General features: G+C 39.1%; 1 pseudogene; it reads right to left on the bottom strand.

Moving 5' to 3' along the window:
• Positions 1 to 2,274: 2,274 nt before the first annotated feature.
• Positions 2,275 to 2,392, bottom strand: LOC125113091 (uncharacterized; annotated as a pseudogene).
• Between the last annotated feature and the right edge of the window lie 14,978 nt (positions 2,393 to 17,370).

Here is a 17,370-nt window from a genome sequence, read left to right as displayed (position 1 = left end):
CGCAAAAGCCAGGCAATGATCAGCATTTCTTAATATTTGTTGAAAGAAAAAGTCACTTCAGAATCTTAACTTAGTGGGAGAGACCCCTCTGTGGTGTGTTTGTGTAAATGTGCAGAGACTAAGGCTTCGTGGAATAAGAACTCTCTCCCACTCGCATTCCTTCTCTGGCTTTTTTCCTGCAAAATGAATAGTTCACAATGGACGGTAAGCTTAAAAGTTCTGATGATTTGCATAGGGACGGAACTCATGATTAGCTTATATTACATAGGAACGAATGTAATTTGGGTATCGTAGTTGTGAACTTCTCTAAACATAAAAATCTGCTTGTTTAGCGAGTGCAGAGGAGCAGGCACACACCACATGTCCTCTCATCCATCCAGAGGCAGCTACCCTGAACATGAGCGTAACTTGCCTTCTAAACATTCGTCTATGTATTTGCAAATACATGTGAGTCCTGTTGATTTAGTGATCTTACGTCTGCTTTTTCACGTAATAGTTTATTACATAGACCGTGGTTATTTAACAATCTTTGGAAATGTAGCCTTGGACTTCCTGTTGTGGGTCAGTGGGTTAAGGACCCAACATAGTCTCCGTGAGGAGGCGGGTTCTATCCCTGACTTTGCTTCGTGGGTTAAGGATCTGGCCTTGCCGCAAGGTGTATCATGTGTCACAGATGTGACTCAGATCTGCTGTTCCTGTGGCTGTGGCATGGGCCATAGCGGCAACTTGCATTCGACTCCTGTCCTGGGAGCTTCCATATGTGTCAGGCGAGGCTGTAAAAGGAAAAAAATAAATGAAAACAGTTTTAAGGCTACAGTGCAGTTCGGTCATGACATAACTTCCACTGTTGGATGTTTCATTTCTATTTTTTTATTTTATAAAAGCCCTAATTGAATGGCTCAATATATGTAGCCCTTGATCGTCTCTGTTTGACAAGATTACTTTTGAATTTGCAAATGCCATAGACAAACTCAAACTCATTTAAATGTGATCCTTGGCCTGGATCAGTGGGTTAAGGATTGCCACAAGCTGCATCCTAGGTCACAGATGTGGCTCCAATGCAGCCCCTAGCCCGGGAACTTCCACATGCCAGAGGTGCTACTGTAAAGAGAAAACAAATCGAGATCCACTGCAAATGCAAAGGTCATGAATAAACAGAAAAACAAACTGCCAACAAAAGTAACAAAGGTTACTCTTCTTTATATGCTGAGAAAATCTTTAATGAGAAAAGCATTAATAGTGCAGATAATATAAGGTAAATACTTACCAGTTTCAGCAAAAAAACTATTTTCAAGCCAGTTTCGTGTGTGATTTTCATACACCACCCACTCACCACCCCCCACACACGTGTATAATATATGTATTATTGATATATAGCAGTTGAGTTTCAATGAAAAGGGTGAGCACTATTTGTTTTCTCTTTCAGTAATTTAAATGTTTATTCTTAATAAATATGGTTTTGTTATAATGAATATTTTGAAATTAGACCTTTTTAAGCATATTCTCGTGAGTTCCTGTTGTAGCTCAGTGGGTTGCAAACCCAGCTAGTATCCACAAGGATATGGTTCCATCCCTGGCCTTGCCCAGTGGGTTAAGGATCCAATATTGCCGCAGATGTGGCTCAGATCCTGTGTGGCTGTGGCATAGTATAGGTCAGCAGCTGCAGCTCAGATTCAACCCCTAACCTGGGAATTTCCATATGCTGCAGGTGTGGCCCTAAAAATAAATAAATAAATAAATAAATAAATAAATAAAATAAAATAAATGACTGCTTTTTCCTAATCCTCCTGTGTCAAGTCCCATTTATCCCAGCCTATGAGCATTGACTCCTTATCACTTGGATTAGCTAACATGTCGGGGCAGTAAATTACACATCCTATTTCATGATTTCCAAGGCTTTATCTGGGAGTGAACAATTCGGCAATAAAGGCTTTTAAAGCCCACATATTTCAGGAGTAAATTTGCATCATGCTGCCCTGTGAGAGATGTATGATTCTGGGACTCAATTCTGTAAGAGCAGTGAGGACTGTTTTGAAGGTCTGAGTACCTATTAGCTTTGTAAGATAGTGGGGCTTCGTGTCTCATTAATCTGTTTATGCAAGAAGTAGGCATCTGGTTCTTTTGTGCTAGACAGTGCACTAGAATGCACAGAGTTGAATAAGAATGTTCCCTGGTGTTTCCTCTTATAATGAGAAAAGATGAAAATATATTACATGAGTTTTTTTGAAGTTAAATTAGTATTGTGTCATCATCTTGAATTTTTTTTTTTTTTAAAGCCTGTAGCACCTGTTACACCCAGTGGTCTCCCATCCAAGTACTAACCAGGCCTGACCCTGCTTAGCTTCTGAGATCAGATAAGATCGGGCACATTCAGGGTCGTGTGACCATAAACTCCTCATCTTGAAGATTATCATTCACTTGAGACTTCTTTTCATTGTGATTTCTACTTCCCTTTTCTTTTTTTCTTTCTTCTGCTCTTCTTCTTCTTTTTTTTGTCTTTTTAGGGCTGCACCTGTGGCATATGGAAGGTCCCAGGCTGGGGGCCAAATTGGAGCTGCAGCTGCTGGCGTACGTCACAGACACAGCAACTCCAGATCTGAACACATCCAGCATCCTACATCCTACATGCTACATCCAGCATAGCTGGATCCTTAACCCAAGGAGCGAGGCCACAGATCAAACCTGCATCCTCCTGGATACTAGTTGGGTTCTTTACCTGCTGAGCCACAATGGGAACTCCTCTACTTCCCTTTTCTTATACATTAATACGAAGTTAATTACCCCAAAAGGTATGTATACATGGAAGTTCCAGATGAGTTCACAAAATGCAATGTCAGGCATTTTTGCTCATTCCTAAATTTCATGATGTAGAAATGTTGGATGGGGATGTTTTTAAAGAAGTGTAATTATGAAGAATGTAATGAATGCAATTTTGGTTCATAATCATAATAATGATATGAATAGCTGGCATTTTTTGTGCCTTGGAGGTTCAGTGTGTTCCAGGTACTGTCCGACGTGCTCTAACATGCGTATGTCTTTGTATTTTTGCAACATGTCGGGGCAGTAAATTACATATCATAGTTCTGATATCCAGGAATCTTTGTGACTGAATGTGTCTTCTTAAAACGCATGTGTTGAAATGCTACCCACTCTGTGTGATGCTATTGGGGTGGGAGCTCTGAGCAGGTCACTAGAATTAGATGAGGTCATGAGGGTGGACCCCTCGTGAATGTGATTCGTGCCCTTCAAAGAGTTGGTGGCGAGAGCTCGTTTCCTTTCTCTGCTCTCTGTCCTGGGAGGCTGTGCGTGGAGAGGTCATCGATCTGCAGCCCCAGGCAGGACTCTGGCCAGAACCACCCTGATCTGCATATCTATGATCCAAATGTGTGAGAAATACTTTTCTATTGTTTTCAAGCCACTGGATCTGTAGTATTTTGTCCTAGCAGTGCAAACTGACTGGTACAGCTTCTGGTAACTGAAAGCTGTTTTCATTCATTTTATGACAAAATATGCTTGGTGATAAAATTCTGAGCTGAATCGACCTGAGGTTAATCTTTGGTCTTCAACTAAACCTAGTCAGTGTGAATATTTATATGTTTCACTGGGGAAAAAAATGTCTTTTTTATGCATACTGCTGTAGTTGTCATATAATATAAGGAACATAGAGTGAATTACCCCAGATAATATGTCATTGAGTTGTATGAGTTGCTCATATATTGTGGAGTTAAGCCCTTGTCAGTTGCACTGAGAAATTCATCTGACCCTAGGGTTTTTGAAAAGAGATGGTGGAATTTTTTCTAACCTCCATTTACTAACAAGGAAACTGAGGCCCAAGTACTCGAGAAACTTGACCATCATCTGTGTGTAAAAATAGTAGTAAAACCCCTATCTTAGAAGGCTAAAAGTCATTTTCCTGTCTAGACTTCAGAAGTGACTAATCTACTCCATATGCAAGTAATGTAATAGACGGCAATGTATAAATGCAGAAATAAATGCTGCAGAAACATTTGAATTACAGGAAAAGAGTTTTTGCCTTGGTATCCTGAAAAAAACCTCCAACCCCAACCTCTATTCCTAACTAGCTGTGTGACCTTGAACAAGTCTCTTAAATTGCCTCTGTCCTAAATTCTTGTTCTTGTGATGAGAATTATTATACCTGCCTTACAAAAATCCTGTGAAGGTAAAATGCTGTAATTGTGGTGAGAACACTTGGAAACTAATTAGCGCTATACTTATATAAGATGTTATTATTATAACCATTTCATCACGAAACGAGATATTTTTAATCCTTTAAATTGAAAGGAACATTAGAAACATTTCAAACTTAAAATACCCAAGAGAAGCCCTTGTGTTTCACAGGACACTAAACTGTGAAATGCTCCATGACAGAAAGACCAGGCAATACAGTTGGAAAAAGGTATTCATTATATCTTCTTGGTGAAGATTCACAAGGCTAAGGGAGACACCAAAGGCCCTTAGAGTCTTGCTTAAAGATAACTTTTTTTCAGCAGCTGAAGCTCCAATTCCACAGCTGGCCTGGGAACCTCCATATGTCAGAGGTGCAGCTCTAAAAAGCAAAACAAAAAAACCCAAAAAAACCCCATTTTTTGGGAGTTTCCATTGTGGTACAGCTTCCAACTAGTATCCATGAGGTTGCGGGTTTGATCCCTGGCCTCACTAGGTGGGTTAAGGATCTGGCGTTGCCATGAGCTGTGCTGTAAGTCACAGACACGGCTTAGATCTAGCGTGGCCGTGGTGTAGGCGAGAAGTTACAGCTCTGATTCCATGCCTAGCCTGGGAACCTCCATATGCTGCGGGTGCAGCCCTAAATTGAACCCAGGAGTTATTAAGCTGCCTTTCAATAGCATCTTTAAACATCTTGTGGAAACATTTGGCTGAATGTGTTACAGGGAATTTTGTCTCCACATGAAAAATTATTTAGCTATTTTAGGAATACCGTCAATTCTATTTATATTGAGAAGACGATACACTTTTTCCCCCTCCTACTGAAACCATGTTCTACTGAAAAAAATATATATTATTTGGTTCTTCACCAAGACTTCCTCAATGATGATATATCCTATGAGATAGTAACGCATTAGAATTCATTAACATTGCTGTAGGCATATAACTAACGAATCTCATCGACTTTTAAAGAGTTCTCTTTTATACAATTTTTCCTTATTTATGGCCAAACACTGCATCTACCATTCCTTGGAATAGTCCTCTTAGAATAACTTTGATGTTAATTTTGTGTGTCAACTCACCTGGGACACAGGGTGTCCAAGGTATTTGGTCAATCATCATGCTGGATGTTTCTGTGAGAATATTGGGAGATTTAGCATTTATTGTTTATTTTTAATTTTTTTATTATAGATGATTTACAATATTCTATCAATTTCTGCTGTATTGCAAAGTGACCCTGTTACACATACATACATACACACATATATATATATATATATACACTTTTTCTCATATTATCCTCCATCATGTTCCTTCACAAGTGATTAGATACAGCGCTCTGTGCTATACAGCAGGATCTCATTGCTTAGCCACTCCAAATGCAATAGTTTTCACTGAATTTAGCATTTAAGTCAATAGACTGAGTAAGAAAGATTGCCCTCCCTAATATGGTGAGCCTTGTCCGATCAGTCGAAGGCATGAATAGCTCAAAAGGCGGATCCTTACCTGACTAGTTGGAAATCCCTCCTGCCTTCATTCAAGTTGTGACATAGGTTTTTGTCCTTCCTTTGGATATACCGCGCAGTGAAACTTTGACTCTTCCTGGACACGGAGGCTGTGTGCCTCTGGAATGAACTATACCATAAGCTTTTTTGGTTCTCAGGCCTTCAGACTTTGACCGGAACAATGCATTAGCTCTCCTGGGTCTTCTTGAGTCCTCCATCCCCTGCCCCACCCCGGAGAACCCTAAGACCGTTTGGTACTGAGAGTGATTTTAGAGGAACTGAATTTTAAGGAGAACTTGATGAATTGGGTCTGGTGTCTCTGGAACTGGCCCTGTAATGTGGTTGGATTTAAGAGTGCTACTTAATGACTCTATTTCCAGCAGTAAAGAGAGCACTGGTGGTCCTTGTTGTTGATGGCAATGGAGATACACAAAGTATCTCCATAGGGTCCTCCTGATGGACTGCTTATAAGAAGCAAGAGTCTCGATGTCTGCGTGTACAATACTTGTGAACATTTTTCTCAAACAGGCAACCATGAGACTGGCTGCTTTCTCCTAATGTGGCAGTGAAAGTTGGAAAAGAAAGGATGAGCTAAGGGACTTGAATTTCCAGTTAAGCAATGCATAAATGACCTAAATGCTTCTCTGTGTGCCTGAAAGAAGATGCTCCTCTCTTGTAGCCTTTCAGTGGCCAAACGCATCTTGAACTCCAGCTTCACGGGTTGTCAGTTGCTGAATGAGGGCATGGATTGGGGCAGATTGGGATCCTGAAGATTGTAATGGAAACATGTAGGGAGACCCTACTGAAACTGGGGACGTTAGGCCCTTAAATTCTAATGAGTCGTCTTTGCCAGTGGAAGAGTCTGCTCCCGGCAGAAGCCACCTCTACACCCCACCTGCCTGAGGAAACTATCGGCCCCTCCTGAGGCATTTGCTGTGCAGGACAATAGGTCCTCCCCAGGACCCACATCCATCACCCACCTTTGCTTCTACACCTACAACTAGACTCCACCGTGTCCCAAGGTGAGGTATAGAGTGTGGCCCATAGGAGATGTACCGTATTGCAAAATAACTTGAGTTGTCTCATTTATACAAACAGCAATCCAGGGAATCTTTGTGGGAATAGATATCAGAGTGTGGGAATAATGGTGGAAGGAACATAAAGTTGGGTTGGGTCGAATTTACTGATAGGGGGTCACTGAGCAAGGATTCTGTGTTTTGTGGGGCAACTCAGTTCCAGAGGGCTGTGACAGTTTGACTAATTGACTAAAGCATGGATTACGAGTGGTCCACAGTGAATCCATTGGAAATGCTCAACCTACCCTGGTTTAATGGAGAGGAGGGGATTTGAAGCCTTAAGGGGACTGGAATGATGGTATATGTTTGTCATTTAAGACCTACTCATGCACACTGAGAGCATCCAGAAGACCGACAGCTTTCATGGTGACCATGGGAAATCCATTTTCAAGGGGAACCTCGGCATCTTTGAGGAGCCTCATGATTGTTCTTGTGTGTAACCAGATCTCACAGTGGAAACTGCAGTTTCTGAATTGGGAAGCCTAATGCCTAATAATTGGATCCAAGTTAGCAGGGGCAGTTGGCAACATGCAACCCACAAAGGCAAGGTGGGTCGTGGATAGCAGAATCAAAGCAGTGATCAGAGAAGCCTGGCTCACACAGACCTATGGTGCTGGCTGGTTCATCAAGGTGCTCTAGAAGTGAAATAAATAGGAAGCCTACTACATTCTCACTTGATCTGTAGAACCAGAAGCTTTAGGCCAAGTGGACAAATGTCTAACGTAAGTCGTAAAAGCAGAGAGTCATGGCCCCTCAGTCAATTCTCAAATTTGAGCCAGTGTACAGACCCCATGTCCCTTGAATGAAAAGGAGCCCAGTCCCCTTAATTCTTGCCCCTTGGATGTTGCCCAAAATGTGTCCTTTTCATCTTTCTCCAAAGGGACCCATGGCCTTTTACCAGGGTACACTGGGAAAAAGGGAGTAATTAGGACTTTGGGGGAATGTTGGACACTAATTCCTAGAGATCTAAAATATCACCGTGGCCCTGCAGTCAGAGTAGGGGCTTATGGAAGCCAGGTGATCAATGGTGTTTTGGAGCAGGTCCAGCTCAGTGGGCCCAGTGGGTCTGTGAACCCAGCCTGGAATCCCTTCCTCCATCCTGGAATAGATAGTTGGACACATTTCAGATCAGAGTTCTGTTGCCCTGCTTTCTCTGTGCATTTGTATATTTACTCTCTTGGCATGAATTATTATATAGTTAAATACCTTTAAAATTATGAAATTGCACATCTTTCACATTAAAAAGGGGAGGGCATTTTGGTACGTACATAATGGTGATGAACTGTCAAAGGTACCTCACTGACGACTGAGACTGTGAACACACAGGTCAAATATCTTGCCAGTTGTCGAGATTTTACCTCACGGGTAATTCCGGGAAATACAAACCAGGGATTTGAGTAATGAAGACACACACAACTTCTCTTTTCCGTAAAGAGATGCCTCATCTCTTCTCATGCAGGTTGTTAGACTATACCTCATTCTGATCTAACTCCCATTATGGCTGCCTCAGCATATGCCACTGCCTCTTCAATTTAGAAGATTTTGCTGGCTGCCTTTAGCCAGTTTATCCCAGCAGTTGGTCTGCTAATTCCCATTAGCCCTGTGGAAGAGAAAATGGCACTTAAGTGGAAGAGGGATGTGTTTAAATGATAAGTGTTCACATATTAAATCCTTCCACTTGGAAATATGAAAAGGTGAGGGGCAGAAACATGGGTTACCCATTTTTGTCTTTGAGTTATCATTTTCATAACATGAATGGACTCTTTGTTCCTACTCAACTCTGTCTCCCATATATTATCTAGGGAGCATGTATGCATGTCCCGATTCTAAGAAAATGGTGTATACATTCATGTGAAGTACAACACCTTTTTTCAGAAATAATAAAGAGAAAAAAATTTCCCCTTTAGCCAAGTTTTTTCTTTTTCTTTTTTTTTGCTACAATAAAAGAATTGGACTCTTTAGTCTTTTACAGGCATTGACTAATACAACAGTATACAGAATATGTATGTTACAAGAAAATACTTAGCTCATTTTTTTTGTCTTTCATTTTTGTGCTTGAATAAAACATGATCATTTATATCTTCAATTCCCTTGGCAAGTCTTTCAGAGTTTCAGTTCTTTAAACCATTAATTTGCAAACCATATAGCTCCAGTCTCACAAACTAAAGTGCCCTCAGTAGGAGAGAGTAGCAGATAGAGCGTTTAAGTCCCCAGCTGCCAGCGGGGGCTGCCTATGGGACTAGTAATATCTTAAGTGTTCTTTGGAGGTTCAAAGGGTAAATAATAGTCTATTTCTTAGAGTTCATGTGGTGTCTTTACATGGCTGATTTCAGGGTCTCTGATCAGCCGTCTAAGGGGAATGATCACGAAAGTTCTTTTCAGTGAAGGCAGACAGCTGATAATATTACTTATTTCACCACTGATGCTGTGTATTTCATGTACAAAATGAACTCCTAATTAAACAACGGAAACTTTTCTGTCTCTCAGATTTAATTTTCACTCTAACAATCTTGTTTCCTTGTCAGATTCAAAGTTCTCTGATTTACAGAAACAATCATTAAAATAAATAGTAAAGTAAAAATATTTAGCTTTGTTTTGCCTTGTTTATTGAGACTATTCCTCTTTGGGAAAAAAAAAATAAGCTGCTATCTGACCCTTTTACACTAAACTTACATCTAGTGCAGTGTCATTCAGATGTTATAGGTATTTGATTTTCCATATGTCATGTTATCCTTTGACAAGTAATCCTTTATTTCAATGTGAAGAAAGTAATGAATTAACTTGGTGTATAAAAAATCATAAAAAGCCAAGTATATCCATTTATTTTTGCAAAAGTACAGCATAATTTTTCAGTGATTAAAATTTGGTCTAAATAGATGAAACTTCAAATTAGTCTTTTTTTTTAAATACAATTCACCATTTTTATAATTTCAGTTGATAGGAAAAAAATGTGGAGGAGAAAGAATATAAATAAATGGTAAAATGGCTAATGATGAATTTGGCCACTGTGCAGGCAACTCTGCCCTCATTCTTGCCTGTTGATACTGAAAAGAATTACCTTATGTATCTTTTGAAATCTCTTTACCGGTTATTTTAGCATCAATATTTGTAAATAAATGTGTTTTATTTTCTTTGTACAACCATCATCCTTTTTTTTTTTCTTCTTTTTAGACCCACACCTGCGGCATATGGAAGTTCCCAGGCTAGGGGTCGAATTGGAGCTACTGCTGCCAGTCTATGCCACAGACACAGCAACGTGAGATTTGAGCTGCATCTGCAGCCTACACCACAACTCATGGCAATGCAGGGTCCCTGTCCTGCTGAGCGGTGCCTGGAAGGGCACCTGCATCCTCATGGAAACTAGTCGGATCGTTTCTGCTGAGCCACAACTTTCGGTTGTGGATGCCACCCAGGTTTTGAAGGAACCTCCATGCTGTTCTCCGCAGTGATTGTACTGATTACATTTTAACCACAATTGCAGGAGAATTCCCTTTTCTCCACACCCTCTCCAGCATTTATTGTTTCTAGACTTTTTGATGATGGCCATACTGGTTGGTGTGCGGTGATATCTCATTGTAGCTTTGATGTGCCTTTCTCCAATAATTGGTGATGCTGAGCACCTTTTCATGTGCCTCTTGGTCATCTGTGTGTCTTCTTTGGAGAAATGTCTTTTTAGAACTTCCGCCCATTTTTTGGATTGGGTTGTTTGTTTTTTGGTATTGAGCTGCCTGAGTGGTTTGCATATTTTGGAGATTAATCTCTTGTTGGTCACATCATTTGCAAATATATTCTCCCATTCTGTAGGTTGTCTTTTTGTTTTGTTTATGCTTTCCTTTGCTGTTCAAAAGCTTTTAGGTTTATTTAGGTCTCTTGATTATTTTTGTTGTTATTTCCATTACTCTAGGAGACGAATCCAAGAAAATGTTGCTGCAATTTATGTCAAAGAGTGTTTGCCTATGTTTTCCTCTAAGAGTCTTAGAGTATCTATTACATTTAGGTCTTTAATTCAGTTTGAGTTTGTTTTTGTGTATAGTGTTAGAGAATGTTCTAATTTCATTCTTTTATGTGTAGCTGTCCAATTTTCTCAGCAGCATGTATTAAAGAGATTGTCTTTTCTCCATTGTGTATATTCTTGCCTCCTTTGTCATAAATTAATTGACTGTAGGTATGTGGATTTACTTCTGGGCTTTTTCTGTCCTGTTCCACTCATCAATATCTTGGTTTTTGTGCTGGTACTGTACTGTTTTGATAACTTTGTAATAGAGTCTGACGTCAGGGAGCCTGATTCCTCCAGCTCCATTTTTCCATCTCAAGATTGCTTTGGCTATTCAGGATCTTGTGTGTTTCCATATAAATTTATTTTTATTATTATTTTTTGTCTTTTTTGGGGGGCTGCACCCGCGGCATATGGAGGTTCTCAGGCTAGGGGTCAAATTGGAGCTGTAGCCACCGGCCTACACCACAGCCACAGCAAAGCCAGATGCAAGCTGCATCTGCCATCTATACCACAGCTCACAGCGATGCCGGATCCTTAACCCACTGAGTAAGGCCACGGATTGAACCTGCAACCTCATGGTTCCCAGTCGGATTCCTTTCCACTGTGCCACAACGGGAACTCCTCCATATTAATTTAAAAACTATTCATTCTAATTCTGTGCATAATGTCTTTGGTAATTTGTTGGGAATTGCACTGAATTTTTGCCTTGGGTGGTATAGTCATTTTGACGATATTGATTCTTCCAATCCAAGAACATGGTATAGTTTTTTGTCCTCTTGTATCATCTTCAGTTTCTTTTATGTGTCCTATAGTTTTCAGAAAACAGATCTTTTGCCTTCTTAAGTAGGTGTATTCCTAGGTATTTTTTTCTTTTTGAGACAGTGGTAAATAGGACTGTTTCCTTAATTTTTCTTTCGGATCTTTTATTGTTAGTGTATAGAAATGCAAGAGATTTCTGTATTAATTTTGTCTCCTGCAGCTTTGTGAACTCTATTGATGAGCTCTATTGGTTTTCTGGTACCATCTTTGGAGTTTTCTCTGTATAATTGTCATCTGCAAATAGTGACACCTTTACTTCTCATTTTCCAATTTGGATTCCTTTTTTTTTCTCCTCTGATTGCCGTGGCTAAGATTTACAAAATTATATTGAATAAAAATGGCAAGAGTGGACATCCTCATCTAGTTTCTAATCTTAAAGGAGATACTTTCAGCCCTCACCATTAAATATGATGTTAGCTGTGGGTTTGTCACATATAGCCTTTATTATGTTGAGGAAATTTCCCTATATGATCACTTCCTGGAGAGTTATTTATCATAAATCATTGAACTTTGTCAAAAGCTTTTTCTGCATCTGTTGAGAGGATTGTATGGTTTTTATTCCTCACCTTATTAATATGGTGTATCACACTGATTGATTTGCATATATTGAAGAATCTTGCATCCCTGGGATAAATCCCACTTGATCATGGTGTATGATCCTTTTAATGTACTGTTGGATTCAGTTTGCTAGTATTTTGTTGAGGATTTTTATGTCTTTGTTCATCAGTGATATTGACGTGTAATTTTCTCTCTTTTTGGTGGTATCTGTATCTAGTTTTGGTATCAAGGTAATGCTATCCTCATAGAATGACTTTGGGAGCATTCCTTGCTCTTCATTTTTTGAAATAGTTTCAGAAGATTAGGTGTTAACTTTTCTTTCTCTCAATGTTTGATAGTATTTGCCAGTAAAGTCATCTGGTCTTAGATTTTGTTTGTTGAAAGTTTTTAAATCATGGTTCTATTTCAGTATTTGTGATTGGTCTGTTCATATTTTGCATTTATTCGTGGTTCAGTCTTGGAAGATTGTGCCATTCTAAGAATTTGTTCATTTCTTCTAGGTTGTTCATTTTATTGGCATATTGTAGTTTTTTGTGGCAGTCTCTTACAATCCTTTGTATTTCTTTGGTGTCTACTGTAGCTTCTTCTTCATTCATAATTTTATTTTTAAATTTTTTATTATAGTTGATTTACAGTGTTCTATCAATTGCTGCTATACAGCAAAGTGACCTAGTCATTCATTCATATATATTCTTTTTATCACATTATCTTTCATCATGCTCCATCACAAGTGACTAGATATAGTTCCCTGTGCTATACAGCCAGATCTCATTGCTTATCCTATTTATAATTTTATTGATTTGAGCCATATCCATTTTTTTTTGATGAGCCTGGCTAAGGATATATCAATTTTATTGATCTTTTCAAAGAACCGGTTTTAGTTTTATTGATCTTTTTTTACCGTTTTCTTCGTTTCTACTTTATTTCTGCTCTTATCTTCATGATTTTTTTCCTTCTACTGACTTTGAGTTTTGTTTGTTCTTTTTTCTGTAGTTGTTTTAGGTGTAAGACTAGGTCGAAATTTATTTGAGTTTTTTCCTTGTTCCCCAACGTAAGATTGTATGGCTATAAGCCTTCCTCTTAGAAGTTCTTTTGCTGCCTCCTATAGGTTGCAGGTGGTAGTGCTATCATTGTCATTTATTTCTAGGTATTTTTTGATTTCCTCTTCAGTGATCCATTGTTTGTATAGTAACATATTGTTTAGCCTCCACATTTGTGTTTTTATACGGTGTATCACACTGAGTTTTTTTCTGGGGGGGGGAATGGTTGATTTCTAATCTCATAGCATTGTGGTGAGAAAAGATGCTTGATATGATGTCAGTTTTCTTAAATTTAGTGAGGCTTGATTTGTGGCCCAAAACGTGACCTATCCTGGAGAATATTCCATGTGCGCTTGAAAATAATGTGTATTCTGCTGCTTTTGGATGGCATGTTCTATAAATGTCTATTAAATCCTTCTGGTCTAATGTGTCCTTTAAGACCTGTGTTTTCTTATTGATTTTCTATCTGGATGCTCTGTCCATTGCAGTTAGTAGGGTGTTAAATTCCCCCACTATTATCACATTACTATCAATTTCTTCTTTTATAGTTGTTAACATTTGCCTTTTTTTTTTTTTTACATTGAGGTGCTCCTATATTGGGTGTATATATATGTACAATTATTTTATCTTTTCGTTGATCCATTGATCATTATGTAATGTCCTTCTTTGCCTCTTATGATGGTCTTTATTTTAACATCTATTTTGTCTATTATGGGTATTGCTCCTCCAGCTTTCTTTTGATTTCCTTTTGCATGGAATACCTTTTTTCTACAACTCCACTTTCAGTCTGTATGTGTCTCTAGATCTAAAGTGAATCTCCCATAGACAACAGGTATAAAGGTCTTGTTTTTGTATCCATTTAGCCTGCCCATTTCTTTTTGTTGGGACATTTATTCCATTTACATTATAGGTAATTATTGATATGTACTCTCTTAATGCTATTTTGTTAAATGTTTTAGAATTGTTTTTCTAGGTCTTTTTTTTCCTTTCTTTCATTTCTCTTTTGACTATCTTTGGTGTGGTGTTTGGATTGCTTTTTCTTATTTATATGTGCATCTATTATATTTTTTTTAATTTGCAGTTCCCATGAGGTTTTGGCGTAGCAGTCTATATATGTACAAGATTGTTTTACATTGCTGGTCTCTTAATTTCAAATTCATTTCCAATATCCTGCACTTGTATACTCCTTGTTTTGCTGTTTTCCTTCTTTTTTGGGTTGCACCCACAGCATGTGGAAGTTTTCGGGCCCAGGATTTAACCCATGTCACAGAAGCAACCAGAGCCATAGCAATGAGAACCAGACACTTTCCCTGCTGTGCCTCAAAGGATCTCCTCATGATTTCTTGTTTTGATGTCATATTTGTGTGTAGATGATTTCCTATCCTTAATTCATGTTTGCCTGTATTGGTGAGCTTTCCCATTTGTAATGCTCTTGTTTTTAGTGTTGTTAGGGGAAATTCCTTTAGCATTTGCTGTAAAGCTGGTTTGGTGGCATGAATTCTCTTAAGCTTAGCTGTCTGTAAAGTTTTTTATTTCTTTGTCGAATATGAATTGAGAACCTTGCTGGGTAGAATATTCTTGGTGGTAACTTTTTCCCTTTCATCATTTTAAATGTATTGTGCTGCTCCCTTCTGGCCTTCAGAGTTTCTGGTGAATATCTTCTGATAACCTTATGGGAATTCCCTTGTATGTTATTTGTTGCTTTTAACATATTGTTTTTAAGATTTTCTTTTTGTCTTTAATTTTTGTGAATTTAATTAATATGTGGGTTGGCATGGTCTTCCTTGGTTTAAGCTGTATGGGGCTCTCTGGGTTTCCTGGGTTTTGGAGCCTGTTTCCTTTCTCATGTTAGGGACGCTTTTGGTTTTCTCTCTTCAAATATTTTCTTAGGCCCTTTCTCTCTCTCTTCTCCTTCTAGGACCCCTATAATGTGAATGTTTGTGCATTGAATATTGTTCCAGAGCCTTCCTAGACTGTCTTCATTCTTTTTTCTTTATTCTGTTCTATGGAAGTGATTTCTACCAATCTGTCTTCAGCTCACTTATGTTTTCTTCTGTCTCATTCTGATATTTATTCTAGTTTTTTTTTCATTTCAGTTGTATTTGTCCCCTCTCTTTGTTCTTTAAATCTTCCAGCTCTTTTAAAAATAATTCTTGTATCTTCTCAGTCTGTGCCTCCATTCTTTTTCTCAAGTCTTGGATTGTCTTTACTGTCATTACTCTGAATGCTTTTTCAGGTAAATTGCCTGTCTCCACTTCACTTAGTTGTTCTCTTGGGGTTCGTTCCTTTGTCTGGAGTATTTTTCTCTGCCATCACATTTTTGTTTACATTTCTGTGTTTGTGATCTCTTTCCACAGGCTGAAGGGTTATAATTCCTCTTAATTTCTGATGCTTGTCCCCTGGTGGTTTAAGTTAGTTCAGGGGCTCGTACAGGCTTTCTGGTGGGAGGGACTTCTGCTTGCCCACTGATGGGTAGGGCTGGGTCTTGTCCCTCTGAGCAGGGTGTGTTTACAGGAGACTGTGGGCTCAGGATAACTTTAAGCAGTCTGTTTGCTGATGGGTGGTCTGTGTTCCCACCCTGTTGATTGTTTGGCCTAAGCATCCCAGCATTGGAGACTGTAGGCTGTTGGGTGGGTCAGGTCTTTCCGCCAAAATTGTGAACTCCCAGCGAGCTTATGCTGATAAATATTCCCTGGGGCCTCTGCCACCACTGTCCTTGCCTCCACAGTGTGCCACAGCCAACCCCTGCCTCTCTAGGAGCCCTTCCAATACCTGCAGGTAGCTGTGGCCCAGATTCCTATGGAGTCACTGCTTTGCCCTGGGTCCCAGTGCACACGAGACCTTGTGTGCATACTCCAAGAGTGGAGCCTATTTCTCCCAATCCTGTGGAGCTCCTGCACTCAAGCCAAATGCTCTGAGGGCTCCTCCTCCCGGTGCTAGACTCCCAGCTTGGGAAAACTTACAGGGGGCTGAGTCCTGTCACTCCTGTGGAAGAACATCTGCAATATAATTATTTTCCAATTTATGGGTTGCCCACCCAGTGGGCATTTGATTTGATTATATTGTGAAATGCCCTTCCTACCATCTTTTTGTGAATTCGTCTTTGTCTTAGGGTATAGAATTCCTCTTTGGTAGGATCCAGCCTTTTTTGTCGATGACTGTTTAGCAGTTAGTTGTGATTTTTGTGTGTTTGTGAGACGAGTTGAGCTCAGTCCTTCTACTTGACCATCTTGTCTTCTCTCCTTGCTCTCTCATTGATTCTGTGTTCAGTTTCCTATGTTTATGCTTGAATTCTTATTATTTCTTCTTTTGAGTTTAATATACTCTTCTGGTTTCTTAATTTACAAGCATTTATTAGTGATTTTAGATCTTTTCTGATATGTGTATTCTTTGCTGTAAATATCTCTTAAAATTGCCTCCACTGTGTGCGTGGCCATACATTTTAATAAGTTCAAAATATTTTAAAATTTATCTTGACATTTCTTTTTGCCTCATGTGTTATTTAAAAATACATTGTCTAAAATCCAACTATTTGGAGATTTTCCAGATATTTCTAATATTGGTTCCTAGTTTAATTCCACTGTCATTTGAATGCAGACATTGTATGATTTTTATTCTATTTAATTTTTGAAGTGTGTTTTAGGCCCCAGAATATGATCTGCCTTGGTGAATGTCCCATGAATTCCATGGCCACAGCTAATTAGACCAACAAGAGGCACTTATTCCAAGAACAACTAACATGTAGGTTGTACAGTAAACCAGTGATCTAAATTACCTAATGAGGTAATCAGACGTTCTTCAATAGGAGTTTGAGTGAAAACATGTAGGAATTTGGCAATCAGTTTTAGGAGCTACAGCTGGTAGTTCAGGAGAGCTTGTGGCACCTAAGAAAGTGTAGAATGCTTCCTGGATGTGTTGAAGTGTTAGGGATCAGGAGGTAAGAGGAGGACGTTACTTTTAGTGGGAAAGAAAGGAGCCAATATAAATGTAATTTAATCAACTTAGTGGTATGAAATGAGAATGAAATCCCTACCTTTACTCCTTGCTAATATTGTTGTAGCAACCTTCAATTCATGCCTTCCCTCTTGCTCCCATCTTCCTCCCAAATTCCTGAGAATGGTTGCATTAGGCCTTACACACTTTGGAGAGTTCTCAGTTTGCTTATTATCTTCTGGTTATGCTTATTACAA

Source organism: Phacochoerus africanus, chromosome 12 (assembly GCF_016906955.1).
Source record: "Phacochoerus africanus isolate WHEZ1 chromosome 12, ROS_Pafr_v1, whole genome shotgun sequence".
NCBI lineage: Eukaryota > Metazoa > Chordata > Mammalia > Artiodactyla > Suidae > Phacochoerus > Phacochoerus africanus.
This window is presented reverse-complemented; position numbering and strand designations above follow the sequence as displayed.